The following is a 19,867-nucleotide window of genomic DNA, read 5'->3' on the forward strand; positions in this document are numbered from 1 at the left end:
ATGTGGAAAGGGAAGTGTACGTTTCAGTGTGGCTACAGTAGTAGTCTCCAGACAACGAGTAAGAAGGAGCAGGACTTTGGACGTGAAGCTTTCACGGGATACACGTGTGAGATGATGTGGCACTGTTGGTCATTCCATGGGTTAGAAACAGGGAAGTTTACATCAACTTTCTTTCCATCTGCAGGCGGCACAAGAACTTCTCCCTTTACAACAACTGATCCTGGCCAGTATACAGATCGAACCTGTGACCTTGGCGTTATCAGCACCACGCTCTCAGTGTATTCCAGGAGTGATGTCCAAATAAGGAAATGTGAGTCATGTAGCAGGTGGATGTGACTCCCCTCATTGAGACCTGCTGATAGACGTAACAGCGGAGCAGAGGAGAGAAACTGAGATAGTGATGTAACCGACCTCCACGCTGGTATTTCACATGTTTTTTGTGCTTTGCTGAATAGCGTCTTTGTATTCGGGCACACCCCTAATAGATATATTTTATAGTTGCTTTTAAATACTATCAAATAATGTTTATATAAAGTAAACCTCATACATTAATGGGAAAAGCCTGTAAATATATTGGAGAGTTGCTTGTTCTTACTGTCAAATAATGTTTATATAAAGTAACGATTATCATAATTATGTTTTTATAAACTATTATCACATGATCTTATATTTTTGTACAGTATAAAATCATTTTTACCAGGAATTTACTGTAAATAGACTGGATAATCACATAAAATAAAAGCCTAAAGCTCTCAAGATACAGTTAATGGGTGTTATAGGAGGGTAATTTAAATGTAATTTTACATAATTTTTCTGTGTTTTACATCCAGAAATCTGTCCTTTGATGGGGAGTTCTTGTGGATGGATTGGATAATCCTATGAATTTAACAAAGATTACTGTATGAAAACAACAGTCTTCATTTAAATTAAGTAATTTTAAGATATTTCTGCAATCATTAAAAATTTTTTTGTGCAGGTTAACACATTTGTTTAACATTCTAGTGATGTTTTATAATGATATTTTCTTTTTATTTTACAATGGTTGGACTGTAAAAATGCAGACAATGTTCAAAGTAAATATCCGTATTTTTAAAGAAATCTCTGTAGAATAATTAAAGGTTTTTTACTGTTATTTGATGGTAAGTGTTTGGCAACTTTTGCTGACAGACGTTTTACCGTTTTTACGATGTTTTTGTTATATACACATATATACACAACAGCATGAACAGAATAAGGTAATAACTGAAGACATATGATAAAACAGAATTACATGTATCACATTAAAAACACAAGATGGCAGCAGAGAGGGCTGTCGACAGACTAATGTCGGCAAACCTGGTTTTCAATGAGCCACATCGTCAGCTGGTCTGTGAAAGTGTGATATGTATGAATTTCCTTGATGAGCTTGAGGAGCGAGTTCCACTGTTTAGCTGCAATGACAGAATACTGACTGACTGAAAGCACTTTTTCTGATGGCAACGATGCGTTCTGTGTTGTGTTCATCTACTGACACATCATGGCTGAATAGTGACAACAAACACTTGAAATCTTGATACAAACCAAAACAAGGAAAAATGAACAAGGCTGCAAATATCAAAACTTTTTAATTTTGAATAATCTGTTGATTAGTTTTTTTCATTTAATATTTTTTGTCTCTGAAATGGTGTCTTGTGTTTGAAGCATCATCCAGCTGGTTTGTCATTGATGTGGATTTGCTGCTCATGTGAATCCTCCCACAGTGTTTCATTAGCAGCTGTAACCACAGTGACTCTGATAAAACAGGAATTAGCAGAATCCATCTGATATGAAGCTGTGGTTTGAATACCACTTCCCTCCTCTTTGAAGAGTAGTCAGATATCTGTGTTCAGGTTTTTGTACAGCCTCTTCTACACTTTCTATCACTGTGTGTCTAGAGCACAGTAGTAGAGAGCTGTGTCTGCCAGGGTTAGATTCTGTATGGTCAGCTCAGTTGATGTATCTGATGTTTTGGATTTATATCGATTATCAGGAATATAATCAACACCATTCAGTGATCCTGCTCCTTTCCTGAGTATAAACTGAGGTGCCTGAAGGTCAGAATGATGTTTGTACCAGTAAAGCATAGCACCCCCTGCACTTGTCTGATAGGTACATGTGAGTGTGACAGATTCTCCTTCTCTTCCACTGACTTCATCTTGTTCAGGAGAGATTGTGTCTCCAGCTATTAGTCCTGGAAAAAGTAGAGAAAATGAAGCCATTAGACTAACATTGTTCATGAGGCTGAGAGGAGAAGACAGTGGAAAATGTCAACTGTACAGTGTTACTCTGTGGACACAAACTGATCAACTGTTCATTTGACTGATTTCTATAGAAATCATCTTCCAAGGTGTTACCTAGTGAAGGAAACATGTTGTATTAAAGTTCTGTTCCAGAGTCAAATATCCATCATTTGGAAAATATCACACAATGACAAAAACATACGTACCTACAAGAGCTGAAAACAGTAAAATGACAGCCAGTGTTTCCATGGTTACACAAGTGAAATGCTGTAAGTGAATGTTGAGTTTGAATAAGTGTTGAGTGGTTTTGTGAGTTGTGTTTGGTCTGATGTTCACAGCTGGAATCAAACAGCTCTCTGCCATGCAGCCACCTCTGCAGTCAGTAGGAGGAGACTCATATGTCAAATGACATTCATTTGTAAAACTCTTCATCACAACTGTGTCTCATGAGGGAAAAGAATCTAGACTGTTTGATAAGAAACCACTGAAGTTTAACAGTGTGTGACTCCCTCTAGTGGATGTTATGGAGTATTCTGTTGTCTTTGCTCCAAAGGTTTTTGTACAGAGTTTTGGTGTTTCCTGTCACTGTGGGCTGCAGAGCACAGTAGTACACAGCAGAGTCAGACAGCTGCAGCTTCTGGATCTTCAGAGGAACTGATGTCCCGTTAACTGTAGCATCAAATCTATTCTTCTCAAACTCAGCAGCATTATGTTCAGCTCCATAATTATCACGTCGCAGTATAAACTTTGGGGAATCATTTACTTCTTGTTTGTACCAGAACAAATAGGGAGTTCCACTGCTCTTATATTGACAGCCAAGTGTAACTGTGTCTCCTTCAGCAACAATGACATCTCCTGTTGGCTGGGTCACGCTGTCTTGTCCTTTACACTCTGGGGAAGAACAGAACATGCAGAGGAAGAGATGAATCAATAAAGATGATTGATTAAAGGAGAACAATCAGCAGCTTTAAAGAGTTACCTAGCAGACACTGACACATCTAGAATAGTCTGTTTATACTGACTGCTGTCTGTCAGACTGAACCACATCTTTTTTTCTAAAAAAGTTATAAATGGCAGCAGAAATAACTTGTTTCCTTTATGATGGACATTAAAAGCACTTATAGCTCAGTTCTGTGTTAAAAACTGTTGAGAAAGGAAACACATTCTGCTTTCTGTCTTACCAAAGAAAAGAGCAGCAAGAATAATCCACAGCCAATGTTCCATCTGTACAACAAGGTTTAAATCAACAGGAGAAACTATCTGATGTTCAACATTCAGTCTGAGAATTGTTCTCTTCACAGCAGCAGTTATTATTGACAGAATGGTTGAACACAGTGCAGAAGTAGTGCACCGCCTACTTGATAATGTGGCCCTCTAGTGGAGGTAAAAAGTTCAGTACAACAGTGTGGAAAAAAGGCTTCCAGCAGCTTGTCAGTGTGTCAGCTTGTGTTTTTGTACAGAGACTGTGGGTTTGCTGTCACTGTGGGCCTCACAGCACAGTAGTACAGAGCAGAGTCTGTCACTGCAGCAGAGGAGATCTGCAGATCAACATGTTTTTCTCCAGACAGTTTAGTAGAGAACCTTTTGTTTAGAGAGTCTGCTGGTCTTGTACTGTTCAATCCTGAGATGTACAGGAGAAATTCTGGTGGTTTTCCTGGATATTGTTGATACCAGAAGAAATCATCAGCACTAGTTATACTTTTGTAGTATTTGTAGGACAGAGTAACAGTGCTGCCTTCTAAACTGTTCTCTTCATTGTTGACTGGAGTGAGTTCTTCACAGCTGACACCTAAAGGAAGAGATAACTCTGTTATAACATGTTAAAGTCACGATCAAGGAATCACATTCAGACAAAAGTGGAATTGAATTTTTTTCATGCAGAAACTTTCATACCTGTCAGAATGACTAGAAACAGTAAAGAAAATACATAATAGTCCAATGCCAGCATGTTGAATGAAGGTAATGTTTGTGGTTTGTGTATTGAACTCTGCTGAATATGGAAGTTCGTCTCTCTTCTATAGTTCAGTAACAGCTTAGCTCCTCCCTGAATCTCTCCGTCTCCTCTTAGATCTGTATTTTCACTTCTCTCAGTTACTCTTCCTCTACCTTCAACTCTGGAAACTCTGATGCTGCAGTCACCATCATATAATTCATGTTTCACTCATGTTGGATACAAAAAGTGATTTTACATTAAAATAATTTCATTTTTTTTTCACATCATCACTTCGTCCTCAGTAACAGTTCAGTCAGGAGCGACTTGTGTAAGTTGTACTAATTACTCAGTAATTACAAGGAAGCCTTTTTGATTCAATTATAAATCACTCAGAGGAAAAAAGATATTAGTTTTCTTTGACTATAGCTATTTAATATTTTATGCATGATGAATAAACTCCACTACTTGTAGCTATTTAATATCTTGATGGAGGATGGAATGAATGAGTTCTTGTACCGGTTCAGTCTGCATTGCAGGATCCTGAAAGGCAACACTTCAAATTCAGAGATCAGGATGTGTGTTGGATCATTCAGAATTTTCTGTGCCTCTCTGAGCACAGATTTTTCACATAAAGACTGAAGATGGTTTTGTTCTTTTTGACCTATAATCTTCATGTCTGTTTGGATAAGATGTGCAAGCTAAGACTTAAAAAGTGCTGACAGGTTACCAAACTTTCTAAAATCATTTGGTAAAAATAAAAACATTAGTTTGCTGTTTAGAGTCTAAGCCTTCTCACAAAGTACATCCTCTGTTGTAGCCTGGAGCAGATTTTCAACATGTACATGCCATGTGAGCGAGCTGTCAGTGTGAACAACGAGATATTTGTATGAGGAAACCTGTTTGTTGGGTGTGTTGTGAATGATAGTTGGACTATGGTCACCAATTGACTTTGGATCGATATCATCTCCTCTGTTTTATTTACATTCAAGACAAGATGGTGAGCGTCACATTAATCCACAAACTGTTTGATATCATAGTGGTAAAGTGATGTGTCTTCATCACTGTGTAATAAGCCCAGAATGGTGGCGTCATCAGAGAATTTTACAATGTAGTTTTGTGGAGTTTTGCTCACACAGCCGTTCATGTAAAGCGTGTGTTATGGAATTTTCCTTCTTCAGGGGTTATTAATTGGGTTGCATTGGGTCAAGCCTGGGCCTTGAGGTCACACTGTAATTCTTAAGCAGGAATGGGACATATTCTCCTCTCCTTGAGACTCCAGCTGTCTGTGATGTTTTGGGGAAAGCAGAAACCTCTCTGATGGAGGGTAAATCAGCATCGCCATGGTCACCGAGGTCAGAGGAGGGTTTCCTAGACAACACAGATAGGTGGATACGTAGATTCTACTGACGCAGTCAGACATTCAAAACAAATCCTGACAGTGGCCTGAAATTTCATGCAACGTGACCTAAACTGACACGGGTAAAATGTAATTCCTTGTTTAGAAACTAGTGAACCAATTAGACTAAGTTTTGCTATATAAAAGAAGTTGTTTTGTTTTTTTTCATTTAATATTTCTTGTCTCTAAAATGGTGTTTGAAGCATCATCCAGCTGGTTTGTCATTGATGTGGATTTGCTGCTCATGTGAATCCTCCCACAGTGTTTCATTAGCAGCTGTAACCACAGTGACTCTGATAAAACAGGAATTAGCAGAATCCATCTGATATGAAGCTGTTGTTTGAATACCACTTCCCTCCTCTTTGAAGAGTAGTCAGATATCTGTGTTCAGGTTTTTGTACAGCCTCTTCTACACTTTCTATCACTGTGTGTCTAGAGCACAGTAGTAGAGAGCTGTGTCTGCCAGGGTTAGACTCTGTATGGTCAGCTCAGTTGATGTATCTGATGTTTGGGATTTATATCGTTTATTAGGAATATATTCACCACTCACTGATCCTTTCTTGAGTATAAACTGAGGTGCCTGAAGGTCAGAATGATGTTTGTACCAGTAAAGCCAAACACTCCCTGCATAGCTTGTCTTATAGGTACATGTGAGTGTGACAGATCCTCCTTCTCTTCCACTGACTTCTTCTTTTACAGGAGAGATTGTGTCTCCAGCTATTAGTCCTGGAAAAAGTAGAGAAAATGAAGCCATTAGACTAACATTGTTCATGAGGCTGAGAGGAGAAGACAGTGGAAAATGTCAACTGTACAGTGTTACTCTGTGGACACAAACTGATCGACTGCTCATTTGACTGATTTCTATAGAAATCATCTTCCAAGGTGTTACCTAGTGAAGGAAACATGTTGTGTTCCAGAGTCAAATATCCATCATTTGGAAAATATCACACAATGACAAAAACATACGTACCTACAAGAGCTGAAAACAGTAAAATGACAGCCAGTGTTTCCATGGTTACACAAGTGAAATGTGCTGTAAGTGAATGTTGAGTTTGAATAAGTGTTGAGTGGTTTTGTGAGTTGTGTTTGGTCTGATGTTCACAGCTGGAATCAAACAGCTCTCTGCCATGCAGCCACCTCTGCAGTCAGTAGGAGGAGACTCATATGTCAAATGACATTCATTTGTAAAACTCTTCATCACAACTGTTTCTCATGAGGGAAAAGAATCTAGACTGTTTGATAAGAAACCACTGAAGTTTAACAGTGTGTGACTCCCTCTAGTGGATGTTGTGGAGTATTCTGTTGTCTTTGCTCCAAAGGTTTTTGTACAGAGTTTTGGTGTTTCCTGTCACTGTGGGCTGCAGAGCACAGTAGTACACAGCAGAGTCAGACAGCTGCAGCTTCTGGATCTTCAGAGGAACTGATCTTAAAGTAGAATCCAGTGTGGATGAAAATCTTTCCTTAAACTCATCTGGTGTGTTCCCTTCATCCAGTTTAAAGCGGCTCAGGATGAATTTGGGGCTGTTGTTTCCTTCCTGTTTGTACCAGAAGAGGTAATTATTTGTACCACTGCTGTTATATTGACAGTCAAGTGTTACTGCCTCTCCTTCAGCAGCAGTCACATCTCCTTTTGGTTGCAGCACGTTGTCTTTTTGTGCTCTGCATTCTGTAAAACAGCAACAAACAGTATCAGTGAGCTGTTAAAGAATCATGTCAATGTTGGATTGATATGACAGAAACACAGCTGTGTTCATACCAAGGCACATAGCAGCCAGCAACACTGAGATGAACAGAGACGTCATATCTGCAGTGTTGAGTAACTCTGAGCTACAGCGAGTATAAAGAAGACTCTGATCTCTGTTTAGTCTTCATCAACACTAAGTTGGTGGATTTAAAGGAGGAGTCTGATCACAGTGACAGAGCTCATTCACAGCCCTGTGTTATTCCTCCTACTGACAACTTTACACTAAACACATGTTTGTGCCTCTCTCCTTTCCTAGCATAGCTTGTCTTGTATGTAGTCATCACTGGAGATTGAATGTTTCCTGTTTTACATCTGGTGCAGACTCACTTTGATCCTCAACATATAAAAGGTGATAATATTCCTGAACCTGCTGCTGCTCCTTTAATATTTTTCATCTTAAAAACTGAAAACTGAGAATGAATATTTGAACACTTTATGACTTTTTATGTTCTTCTTGGAATTTTGTAAAGCAGAAAAAATAGACAAATTAAGATAAAATAGCACATACTACCCAAATGCCTGTCTGAACAACTGGGGGTTTAGCTGCTTTTTAAAGGAGTCTACATTATCCAAGGACCTTAAGCTTGTTGGAAAACTATTCCAAAGCTTAGCATGATCTCCATGGGTCTTAAAATGTGTACGAGGTACACTTAGAAAGCCCTGGGTGGAGGATCTAAGAACTCGACTAGTGGTGTAGGGGTGCAGAAGGTCCGTAATATACTGTGGAGCCATGTAGGGCTCTATAAGTGAGCACCAAATATTTAAAATGACTTCTAAAATTTACTAGAAGCCAGTGCAATGAGATTAAAATAGGAGTTATATGTGACCATCTGTTGGATTGTGTTAAAAGCCTAGCAGCAGCATTTTGGACAGTTTGTAAGCAGTGTATGGAAGATTTATTAAGGCAGGTAAAAAGAGAGTTACAGTAGTCAAAACGTGATGATATAAAAGCATGTATTAACATCTCCATTTCATTTCTTGATACCACAGACCGGAGTTTGGCTGTTTCTCAGGTGAAAGAAACATGATCGAGTTAGCGTCTCAACATGCGCTTCAAAACTCATGGATTAGTCGAAAATCACACCAAGATTGTGCAGGCAAGACTGATAAGATGAAGATAAGGCACCAAGGTTCTGCCTGATTGATGACTGAAGATTATCAGGGCCAAAGATCAGGACTTCAGTTTTATCTGCATTTAACTGCAGAAAATTTTTTGCCATCCAATTCCTAACTGAGTTTAAATAGTTGTTAAGTACAGAGAGTTTGTGAAGCTCATTAGGTTTAAATGAAAAGTACAACTGGATGTCATCAGCGTATAATTGATAGGAGATGTTCTTGAAACAGCTGATGATCTGTCCCAGTGGCAGCATGTATATGGAGAATAAAATGGGTCCCAAGACTGATCCCTGGGGGACACCACATGACAAAGCTTCCATGTCCGACACAAATTCACCTACAGAGACTGACAAAGATCTATCCATGAGATATGAGGAGAACCACTCCAATGCAGTCCCAGAAATGCCCACCAGGTGATTTAGCCTGTGGATCAGAATGTGATGGTCCACAGTATCGAACGCTGCGCTAAGGACCAATAGTACTAGAACAGAACCGTCTCCGGCATCTGCAGCCATTAAAATGTCATTTGAGACCTAAAGTAGAGCTGTTTCAGTGGAGTACAGTTTACAGAAACCAGATTGAAATCTATCAAACACCCTGTGCAATTCCAGTGTTTGAACAAGTTGTTTCTCAATAGTCTTTTCTAAAATTTTGGAAAAGAAAGGGAGTTTTGAAATGGATCTGTAGTTCTCTGGCAGGGAGGGGTCCAGGTTTGATTTCTTTAATAGAGGCTGAACTATAGCCTGCTTAAAGTATCTGGGGACACACCCTGATAGAGGAGAGCGGTTTATAATATTGGCTATGCACTTTAAAAACATAGTGGTTGGTAAGACATCTAGTGGGCTTGAGGAGGGTTTCATTTGTCCTAACAGGGCTGATATATCCTCCATGGACACTGGACAAAAGGAGGAGCCACTAGTAAGCGGACTGGACATGGGTGAGATGTTTGCCCTGATATTGGCAACCTTGTCTATAAAATATGTAACACTTATTAGTTCAATTTTACACATAAAAAATGAAGTTCAAGCGACCATCTCGCCATTCTCACACAGGCTTTATTGACAGCTTCCCTCCCTGAGCGTGATGTCAGAGGAAAATGGCCGCCATGTGAATATGGTCCATTACAACAGCGTCACAGGGCACTGCGTTACATCCTCTTCATTTAAAGGGCACATCATATTTTCTCGTTTTAAGGGCACAGGGCACTGTCACATTTTCTCCCACTGAAAGGCACCATGAGGACACGTCATTCCAGATTGTCACATATAGAGGCTCTATAGAGCATTTCATCCTGATTTACCCATAACTAGACAGTCATTACAGGACTTCTGCATGTTTTCTCCTTTGTCTGGACACCTTAGAGGACACTTTCGCAGTATTTTTTGTCCTCATCCCCCCCAAGTCCACCAGTGCTGCTCATGCTCATTTTCTGCTCATGTGAATCCTCCCACAGTGTTTCATTAGCAGCTGTAACCACAGTGACTCTGATAAAACAGGAATTAGCAGAATCCATCTGATATGAAGCTGTGGTTTGAATACCACTTCCCTCCTCTTTGAAGAGTAGTCAGATATCGGTGTTCAGGTTTTTGTACAGCCTCTTCTACACTTTCTATCACTGTGTGTCTAGAGCACAGTAGTAGAGAGCTGTGTCTGCCAGGGTTAGATTCTGTATGGTCAGCTCAGTTGTTGTAGCTGATGTTTCAGATGCATATCGTTTATTAGGAATATATTTAAATGTGCTCTCCTTTGCTCCTTTCCAGAGTATAAACTGAGGTGCCTGAAGGTCAGAATGATGTTTGTACCAGTAAAGGTCAATCACTCTCTCTGCTGTATCATAGGCACATGTGAGTGTGACAGATTCTCCTTCTCTTCTACTGACTTCATCTCGTACAGGAGAGATTGTGTCTCCAGCTATTAGTCCTGGAAAAAGTAGAGAAAATGAAGCCATTAGACTAACATTGTTCATGAGGCTGAGAGGAGAAGACAGTGGAAAATGTCAACTGTACAGTGTTACTCTGTGGACACAAACTGATCAACTGTTCATTTGACTGATTTCTATAGAAATCATCTTCCAAGGTGTTACCTAGTGAAGGAAACATGTTGTATTAAAGTTCTGTTCCAGAGTCAAATATTCATCATTTGGAAAATATCACACAATGACAAAAACATACGTACCTACAAGAGCTGAAAACAGTAAAATGACAGCCAGTGTTTCCATGGTTACACAAGTGAAATGTGCTGTAAGTGAATGTTGAGTTTGAATAAGTGTTGAGTGGTTTTGTGAGTTGTGTTTGGTCTGATGTTCACAGCTGGAATCAAACAGCTCTCTGCCATGCAGCCACCTCTGCAGTCAGTAGGAGGAGACTCATATGTCAAATGACATTCATTTGTAAAACTCTTCATCACAACTGTGTCTCATGAGGGAAAAGAATCTAGACTGTTTGATAAGAAACCACTGAAGTTTAACAGTGTGTGACTCCCTCTAGTGGATGTTGTGGAGTATTCTGTTGTCTTTGCTCCAAAGGTTTTTGTACAGAGTTTTGGTGTTTCCTGTCACTGTGGGCTGCAGAGCACAGTAGTACACAGCAGAGTCAGACACTGCAGCAGAGGAGATCTGCAGATGGATTTGTTCTCCCTCCACTGAAATCTCCAGTCCAGAAATGGGAGCCTTTAATATCTTTCCAGTTCCTAAATGAGAGATGATGAACTCTGGTGGTTTTCCTGGATATTGTCGATACCAGAAGAAATAATCACTAGATTTAAGTTTTGGGTATTTATAGGACAGAGTAACAGTGCTGCCCTCCAAACTGTTCTCTTCATTCTTGACTGCAGTGAGTTCTTCACAGCTGACACCTACATGAAAATATTTAAATCCAGAAGTTAGTGAACAAATTTACATTTTCTTGGGCTTCTTGTTCTGTGCTTCAGTAACTATGTAGCTGCTTTAATTACATTATCAGATATGAATGTTCCTCTCATTTAATTTAACTCCAAGAGATTAATTAAAATGTGACTTACCAGTGAATATACAGAGGAGCAGAGCTGGCACTAAAAGCAACATGTTCAAAGATAAACAGCTCAGTAATCCTCAAAGTCAACTTACTGAAGTCTGCTTACTTTCTGATGGGGACAGCTGGGCTTCTCCCATCTGTAGAGGAAGCCCCTCCTCCCTCACTGATCCCAGTAAGGAGGATGTGTATACTGACATCCTACCAGTTATATCACCATCGCAGGACTCTTTCTCTTCTATTATGTCTTCATTGTCAACATAAAAACTTTGCCTGGAGCAGCTTTTACATGACTGATCTGTTGTCATGTGAAACTACAGAAGCATCAAAAATCTGTCAGGTTGTGTTTGACTTTGAGTTTTGGTGTTTTCTGTCACTGTGGGCTGCAGAGTCAGACTGGGAACAAAATTCTGCCCTGGCAATTCTCATCTGGACCGGCAACATTTATCCCCAACAAACACACTTATGAGTTGCATAAAGCAATAACAGAGTATTTATAACATATACGCTGAGCAATAGATATCAAGTTAGAACCCAAACAACAGGTGTACTTACAGGGTTTCATAAAATAATATAATAAATAAATAAATAGCCAAGAAACAGCTTAGAGGACAAATCAGCAGCCCAAGAGGCGTATTTAGGATTTAATTCATTGATGATCTGGAATTGTGAGAACTATTAATAGTCAATCATCCAACATTGTGTTTGCAGCTGATCTGATGCAATTCACACATCAGGCTTAACAGTCAGGATTTCATGCTACCGACACTATTTAAACATTCACTCACTGGTATTGTCAGGCTGTGACAAGCAGCAGGCCTGCAGCCTAATGGAGTGGACCCAGTGTGACCAATCAGCTGACATCATTTAAAAAACAGCATAAGCAACAAATAGAATAGAATAGAATAGAATAGAATAGAATAGAATAGCATGTCCTACCTTAGGCGGTGAGAAGACGTCTCTTCTCTGCCATCCTGTCGATTACATCATTCCATCAGTGTCTAAAGCTATAAGAAAGTTTTATTCTGTAGCCATAAACATGAACGCTTCTAAATGTAGTGCTCCGTAATCTATTCTTGATGAAGCTGCTCTTGCATGCTACTTGTGTAACAGAGAGCGTCAGGTTCGGAGCTCCGCTGTTAACACTGTCACTACATGAGCTAACGTTAGCAGTATCACCTGCTGGAGGTTATCATGCAGCTTTCACTCGTCCTCGGCAGCGTCCTCCTCTTCTTGCTCCTGCTCTCCACTGGAATCAGCCTGCTGCTCATCTGTCCAGACTCTTCCTCCTCCTCTTCATTTGGGCATGGACTGTTAATGTTATCACTGCAGCTAGCCATGCTAACGCTAACAGGATTTTGGTTGGCAGTGGCATCGATATTTTGAATAAATGTGTTAACTTAAAACATTTTGCAGCATCAGCCTCAAGATCTTTTTTCTTTTTCTCTCTGACCTTTTCTGCTCCACCTTTTTGTTTTTTTGGGACCTTCATCCATTTGTATCGGCTAGCGTTATTTTAGATTCAAACTCCACTCTTTCCATCTTGATTTATTTCCTGCTTGACCTGTGACATTACATGGATGGACGCATCCAATTGAAGCGATGGAGGGAGGACAATGGTAGCACTTCCTGAACCTGCCTTACAGTATAGGCAGCCTATTGACAGTTGGGACTGTGTAACCCCCAGAAGGTTGAATTTTCCCCCCACATTGCTGGTGACTTTGCTGCTGTCCATCTCAAGTTATTCCATGACAGAAGTAGGTTTTCTCTGCATAATGCTGGTGTACACACCAAACACATTTATAGCACAGTTCCTCCAAAGCATTACTCCACTCATGAGTAGTTTTTCATCACAATCAGCAATGTTGTGGTTCCAAACATTGAAAAGCCAACGCTCTGCATACAAATCTTCATGGCAGGAAACACACTATGCCTTGATTTGAAGGAACCGAAGTTAACCAGGATTCCTCCAAAGCGTTACTCCTGCTGAATGTGCCCATAATAAGCAGAGCGAGGGTGCCGAATATTTACAGGTACCCCCTCTGATACAGATGTTAATCACAGAAAACACATACTTCCTGTAAGTTCCTAAAGCCAAACACTTTGTTTAATCTGCTGCATTGCTGTGACTACTAGCAGATTTTACCCATGATCAGCAATGTCACATAGGTTGATGTACATGTTCACAGCCTCTCGTTGGGGTTTTCTTCACTCAACAGACACATATGCAATGCAAGCAGGGATAGCCAACCATGAAGGGATTCAAACCCTCAATCTTCTGATCCGAAGTCAGATGCCTTGTCCTTTAGGCCACGTGGTCATGTGGAAAGGGAAGTGTACGTTTCAATGCAGCTACAGTAGTAGTCTCCTGACAACGAGTAAGAAGGAGCAGGACTTTGGACGTGAAGCTTTCACAGGATACATGTGTGAGATGATGTGGCACTGTTGGTCATTCCATGGGTTAGAAACAGGGAAGTTTACATCAACTTTCTTTCCATCTGCAGGCGGCACAAGAACTTCTCCCTTTACAACAACTGATCCTGGCCAGTATACAGATCGAACCTGTGACCTTGGCGTTATCAGCACCACGCTCTCAGTGTATTCCGGGAGTGATGTCCAAATAAGGAAATGTGAGTCATGTAGCAGGTGGATGTGACTCCCCTCATTGAGACCTGCTGATAGACGTCACAGCGGAGCAGAGGAGAGACACTGAGATAGTGATGTAACCGACCTGCGCTCTGGTATTTCACATGTTTTTTTTTCTTCCCAAAAACAAATAATTTTAAAAGTATTTGTATGAAACAAATATTCGTAAAAACAAACAAACAAAAACCCTGTTTGTGCTTTGCCGAATAACGTCTTTGTATTCGGGCACACCCCTAGTAGATATATTTTATAGTTGCTTTTAAATACTATCAAATAATGTTTATATAAAGTAAACCTCATACATTAATGGGAAAAGCCTGTAAATATATTGGAGAGTTGCTTGTTCTTACTGTCAAATAATGTTTATATAAAGTAACGATTATCATAATTATGTTTTTATAAACTATTATCACATGATCTTATATTTTTGTACAGTATAAAATTAATTTTACCAGGAATTTACTGTAAATAGACTGGATAATCACATAAAATAAAAGCCTAAAGCTCTCAAGATGCAGTTAATGGGTACTATAGGAGGGTAATTTAAATGTAATTTTACATAATTTTTCTGTGTTTTACATCCAGAAATCTTTACTTTGATGGGGAGTTCTTGTGGATGGATTGGATAATCCTATGAATTTAACAAAGATTACTGTATGAAAACAACAGTCTTCATTTAAATTAGGTAATTTTAAGATATTTCTGTAATCATTTAAAAAAAAAATTGTGCAGATTAACACATTTGTTTAACATTCTAGTGATGTTTTATAATGATATTTTCTTTTTATTTTACAATGGTTGGACTGTAAAAATGCAGACAATGTCTGAAGTAAATATCCGTATTTTTAAAAGAAATCTCTGTAGAATAATTAAAGGTTTTTTACTGTTATTTGATGGTGAGTGTTTGGCAACTGTTGCTGACAGACTTTTTACCGTTTTTACGATATTTTTGTTATATACACATATATACACAACAGCATGAACAGAATAAGGTAATAACTGAAGACATATGATAAAAACAGAATTACATGTATCACATTAAAAACACAAGATGGCAGCAGAGAGGGCTGTCGACAGACTAATGTCGGCAAACCTGGTTTTCAATGAGCTACATCGTCAGCTGGTCTGTGAAAGTGTGATATGTATGAATTTCCTTGATGAGCTTGAGGAGCGAGTTCCACTGTTTAGCTGCAATGACAGAATACTGACTGACTGAAAGCACTTTTTCTGATGGGAACGATGCGTTCTGTGTTGTGTTCATCTACTGACACATCATGGCTGAATAGTGACAACAAACACTTGAAATCTTGATACAAACCAAAACAAGGAAAAATGAACAAGGCTGCAAATATCAAAACTTTAATGTGAATAATCTGTTGATTTGTTTTTTTCATTTAATCTTTTGTTCCATGAAATGGTTTTGAGTTTGAAGCATCATCCAGCTGGTTTGTCATTGATGTGGATTTGCTGCTCATGTGAATCCTCCCACAGTGTTTCATTAGCAGCTGTAACCACAGTGACTTTGATAAAACAGGAATTAGCAGAATCCATCTGATATGAAGCTGTGGTTTGAATACCACTTCCCTCCTCTTTGAAGAGTAGTCAGATATCTGTGTTCAGGTTTTTGTACAGCCTCTTCTACACTTTATGAAGTTTATAGACTTATAAACAAAGTTCGGGAACCAAAGACCACGCCTTGTACGCAACTCATTTCCGCACCACAGGGTATTTAAACGCACCATATCCGCTCCTCTTCCCTTCGTCTCAGCTTGCAAGCACCCTGTGACACACCAGCATAAACTTAAAAAACTTCTTACTCACATCATGGACCTCGAACTGCTCCTCAACGCCTCGGACGAGGACTTGTTCGAAGTCCCGGAGTCCCCCGGCGTCCGATCTTTCCGGCAGCCTCGCCTGCGCTCCTCGGTTTCCCTCATCCCGGCCTCTCGGCCCTCATCATCCGTCGACGACGGTATCGTCGAGCCCTTGATCCCCAGCGGCTCCAGGGGAAGGTCCCGTACTCGGTGTCCGAAGGAAGATACTCATTCCCGACGCTCACTCCAGCCTCGCTCGAGATCCCGGAGCCCGCCCAAGAGGAGCAGCCACCGCGCGCAGCGCTCTCCTCGCCACCAGCGTACCGACCGCTCCTCGGCCCCAAACATGTCCGAGTGGACCGTCGCTCGCTTAAAGCATTTCCTCAGCCAAAATAACATTCCCTTCCACCGCACCGACAACAAGGCAAGACTGTTTCAATTATACACGAATTCCCTGCAGGACACCACTCTCTCCCGTCCATCTTCCCACGGTCTTCCGGGTTCCCGGCGTCGCGCGCGCGACGACGTCCGTGACGTCACGGCTCGTCGCTCCGCCAGACGCACACCCTCCTCCTCAGCAACCTCAGCCTCTCCAGTACAGTCCGTCTCTAACCCTATGCAGGCCCTCTCTGCTCCACAGCCATTTCCTCCTCCTACTTTCTCTTCAGCCGCACTTACATCCCACGCATATACATCCCACCACCCCAGCATCCCTTCCTACTCTCTGGCACCTATCTCTGCTGCCCCTTCCCTCCCGGCCATCTAAGCCGCTCCTCCACCCGCACCAACCTCGGCAGCCGGTCAGACAGCACAAACAACAGCGGGCCCCAACAGCTCCACGAGTTATACCCAACCTTTTCCCCCCCTTTCTTCTTTTCATCCTCCCTGCCTCCTCCCCTACCCCCCTCCTCCCCACCACCCGCACTCTAGCATTACCTGTACTACAGCACCTGCACCTCCTTATCCAACCGCCTCACACACGGCCAGCCTCGGCCTTTTCCCGGCTCTCGCACCTCCTTCCAGCAGCTACACCTTGGCCACCGCCCAGCCACCAGTGCGCCCCCCAGCATCCGCCCGGCCCTCCCCTGTGTCTCCCACCCTCAGGCAGCAGATTCTAACCGGTAATTACATTGATCTCGCTCAACTCATTCACCCTACATCAATCAATCCTCACATCCCTAGGGAACTGCTCACCTCATTCGGCCCCTTGGAACTTAAACAGCCACTTCCTGCCCGCTCCAAGGACCTCACAGTCGCCGAGTTCGCTTTTGCTTTCTCTCTGTATAGGGACATAATTTGTTCAGCCTTCCCCGACCGCAGGTCCAAGCTCGATGATTACTTGTCATTAATTCTCGACCTGGCCTTGCGTTTCGGCGGCAACGGTTTCTATACCTACCATATCCTCTTCGCCTCCCAAGCCGCTGGTCACCTCCAAACGGTTCAACCAGGGCACGTACTGGGGAACACTGGACCACGAGCTATATTGCCGAGTTTTCGCAGCCCGCGCTTCTCTGCACTGCGAAACGTGTGGCGCCCCTTCCCATCCCGCCGCAGCATGCACCCTCTCCGCCCCCCTGCCCCACGCCTCCGTAACAGACAAACGAAGTCCAGCCATGCCATACCACTTGCCATCGGCAGCTCCCCCACCATCCATCACCCCCAAACCTGCCTTAGATCACCCGTCCATCCTCGGCCCCCTCCCCAAAGGCACGGACAGGAGAGGGAGACCTGTCCTCTACCAGGGAGGACGGATGATCTGCAATAACTTCAATGACCTCGGCTGCAGCTCCTCCAGCTGCAAATTCCTCCACACTTGTTCTTTCTGTGGGGGAGCCCACGCCAGAGTCACATGCCCACACAACCCGACAAAGCAACAGCTGTAGTCAGGGCGGACATCACAAGTGCCTTCAAAGTCCTCCCCATCCACCCCGACTACTGGCACCTCTTCAGGGTCTCCTGGAAGGGCGCACACTATTTTGCCGTGCGTCTAAGAGCAGCCCAAAAAAAAAAAAAAAAAAAAATTAATTAATTATAAACTCCCGTACGTCATCCACCTACTTGATGACTTCCTCACGGTCACGCCACCGTCTTCGCCCCCGTCATACGGTCTCGCCACAATGATTTCCGCATTCATTGATCTTGGCGTTCCCCTATCTCCAGAGAAAACAGAAGGCCCAAGCACATCCTTGGAATTCCTCGGCATCACCCTCAACTCCATTACACTCCAAGCATCTCTGCCCACTGAGAAACTCCACCGCATTTCTCTACTCATTCAAAACTTTCTCATAGCCAACACATGTACCAAACGTCAATTACTCTCTCTGCTGGGCCTTTTCAACTACGCCACCTGCATCATCCCTCAGGGCCGATCCTTCTTGTCACACCCTCTCTCCATAGCCACCGCCGTCCCATCCATCCACGACCACGTCACGCTAGACAGCGCGGCGCGTGCAAGATGGAACTAAAAATGTGGCACCAGTTCCTCTCTTCCTGGAACGGCATCTCCTTCTTTTACGACGACCACGTCACAGATGCCAATGACATCCAGCTATACACCGACGCCGCCCCTTCAGTCGGCTTTGGCGGTTACTACGGCGGCAGATGGTTCTCTGCCGAATGGCCACCCGACTTCTCTTCCCTGGCCCCTTCCTCCACCATTTCGGAAATGTACCCGATTATCATTGCTGCCATCCTTTTGGGGGCATGAGTGGTCCAAAAAGACCATCGCCATCCACTCTGACAACAGTGCCGTTGTCGACGTCCTCGACAAAGGCCGGTCACACAATCTGGACATCATGCAGTTCGTGCGCAAGCTCACATTGGTTTCAGCCCAGCACCAGTTCATTATCCGAGCACTCCACATTCCAGGCCACAAAAACGCAATCGCTGATTCACTCTCTCGTTTCCTTTTTCAGAAATTCAGACAACTAGCTCCAGCCTCCAACCCTTTTCCAACTCCAGTCCCACCGTTTTCAGCTACAATCTACAACTGAACCCGCAACTGGAACAACTGGTCACCATTTCACGGGACAACATCATCAACAGCGTCGCCCCTCGAACACTATCTTCGTACCTCACCGGCTGGAATTCCTTTAAAGCTTTTCACGTCTCCCACGGACTCCCGTTCCCTTCACTGGACATTCTTAACCTCTCCTGCTTCATTACATTTTCCCACACTCAACTCAAGATCAAGTCTTCCACCATACAGACCTACCTCAGCGGAATCAATTTCTTTGTCAAATTGATTTCCGGAGCACCATGCCCAGCCTTGTCCCACTCTCATATTAATATGCTGATCAAAGGTCTCCGAAAGGCGGAACCGCACCCCGCACCAAAACGTTCACCCCTCACGTCGGACCTTCTGGTCCGATGCATTCACACACTCCGCACAGGCTACTTGTCTCCTCACATAGACAAAACCCTAGAGTCCATGTTTTTACTATCCTTTTTTGGCTTCCTACGCTGCTCAGAAATCACAGCTCCTTCCTACTCCTTTGATCCAGCACTACATGCCACATTGTCCGACATCTCTTTCCACTCTTCAGATACACTCATCTACTACCTCAAACGCAGCAAGACCAACCAGTCGGGCCAACCTCAACCCATCTACCTTTTCCGCCTAGATTCATACATAAGTCCTTACGAACCCATCCACGAGTACATCAACACAAGACTAGCCAACCGAGCTTCCTCTCAAGACCCTCTGTTCATCACGGAAACGGGAAGGGTAGCAACACGTTTTTGGTTCCATCACCACATGCGCTCAGTACTCGCCAGATCCGGAATACCCCCAGACCAGTTCTCAGGACACTCATTCCGCATCGGAGCCGCTTCCACCGCCTCTAGACAAGGCATTCCCGACAACATCATCAAAATCCTCGGCCGTTGGTCATCCCCCGCCTATCATACCTACATCCATCACGACCTGGAAAACATTAAGCAATCCCATTCT

General features: G+C 42.5%; 1 pseudogene; it reads left to right on the forward strand.

Moving 5' to 3' along the window:
* Nucleotides 1–17,370: 17,370 nt before the first annotated feature.
* LOC137194807 (uncharacterized) lies at nt 17,371–18,908 on the forward strand (annotated as a pseudogene).
* The last annotated feature ends 959 nt before the right edge of the window (nt 18,909–19,867 follow it).

The sequence above is a fragment of the Thunnus thynnus genome, chromosome 12 (genome assembly GCF_963924715.1).
Source record: "Thunnus thynnus chromosome 12, fThuThy2.1, whole genome shotgun sequence".
Classification (NCBI taxonomy): domain Eukaryota; kingdom Metazoa; phylum Chordata; class Actinopteri; order Scombriformes; family Scombridae; genus Thunnus; species Thunnus thynnus.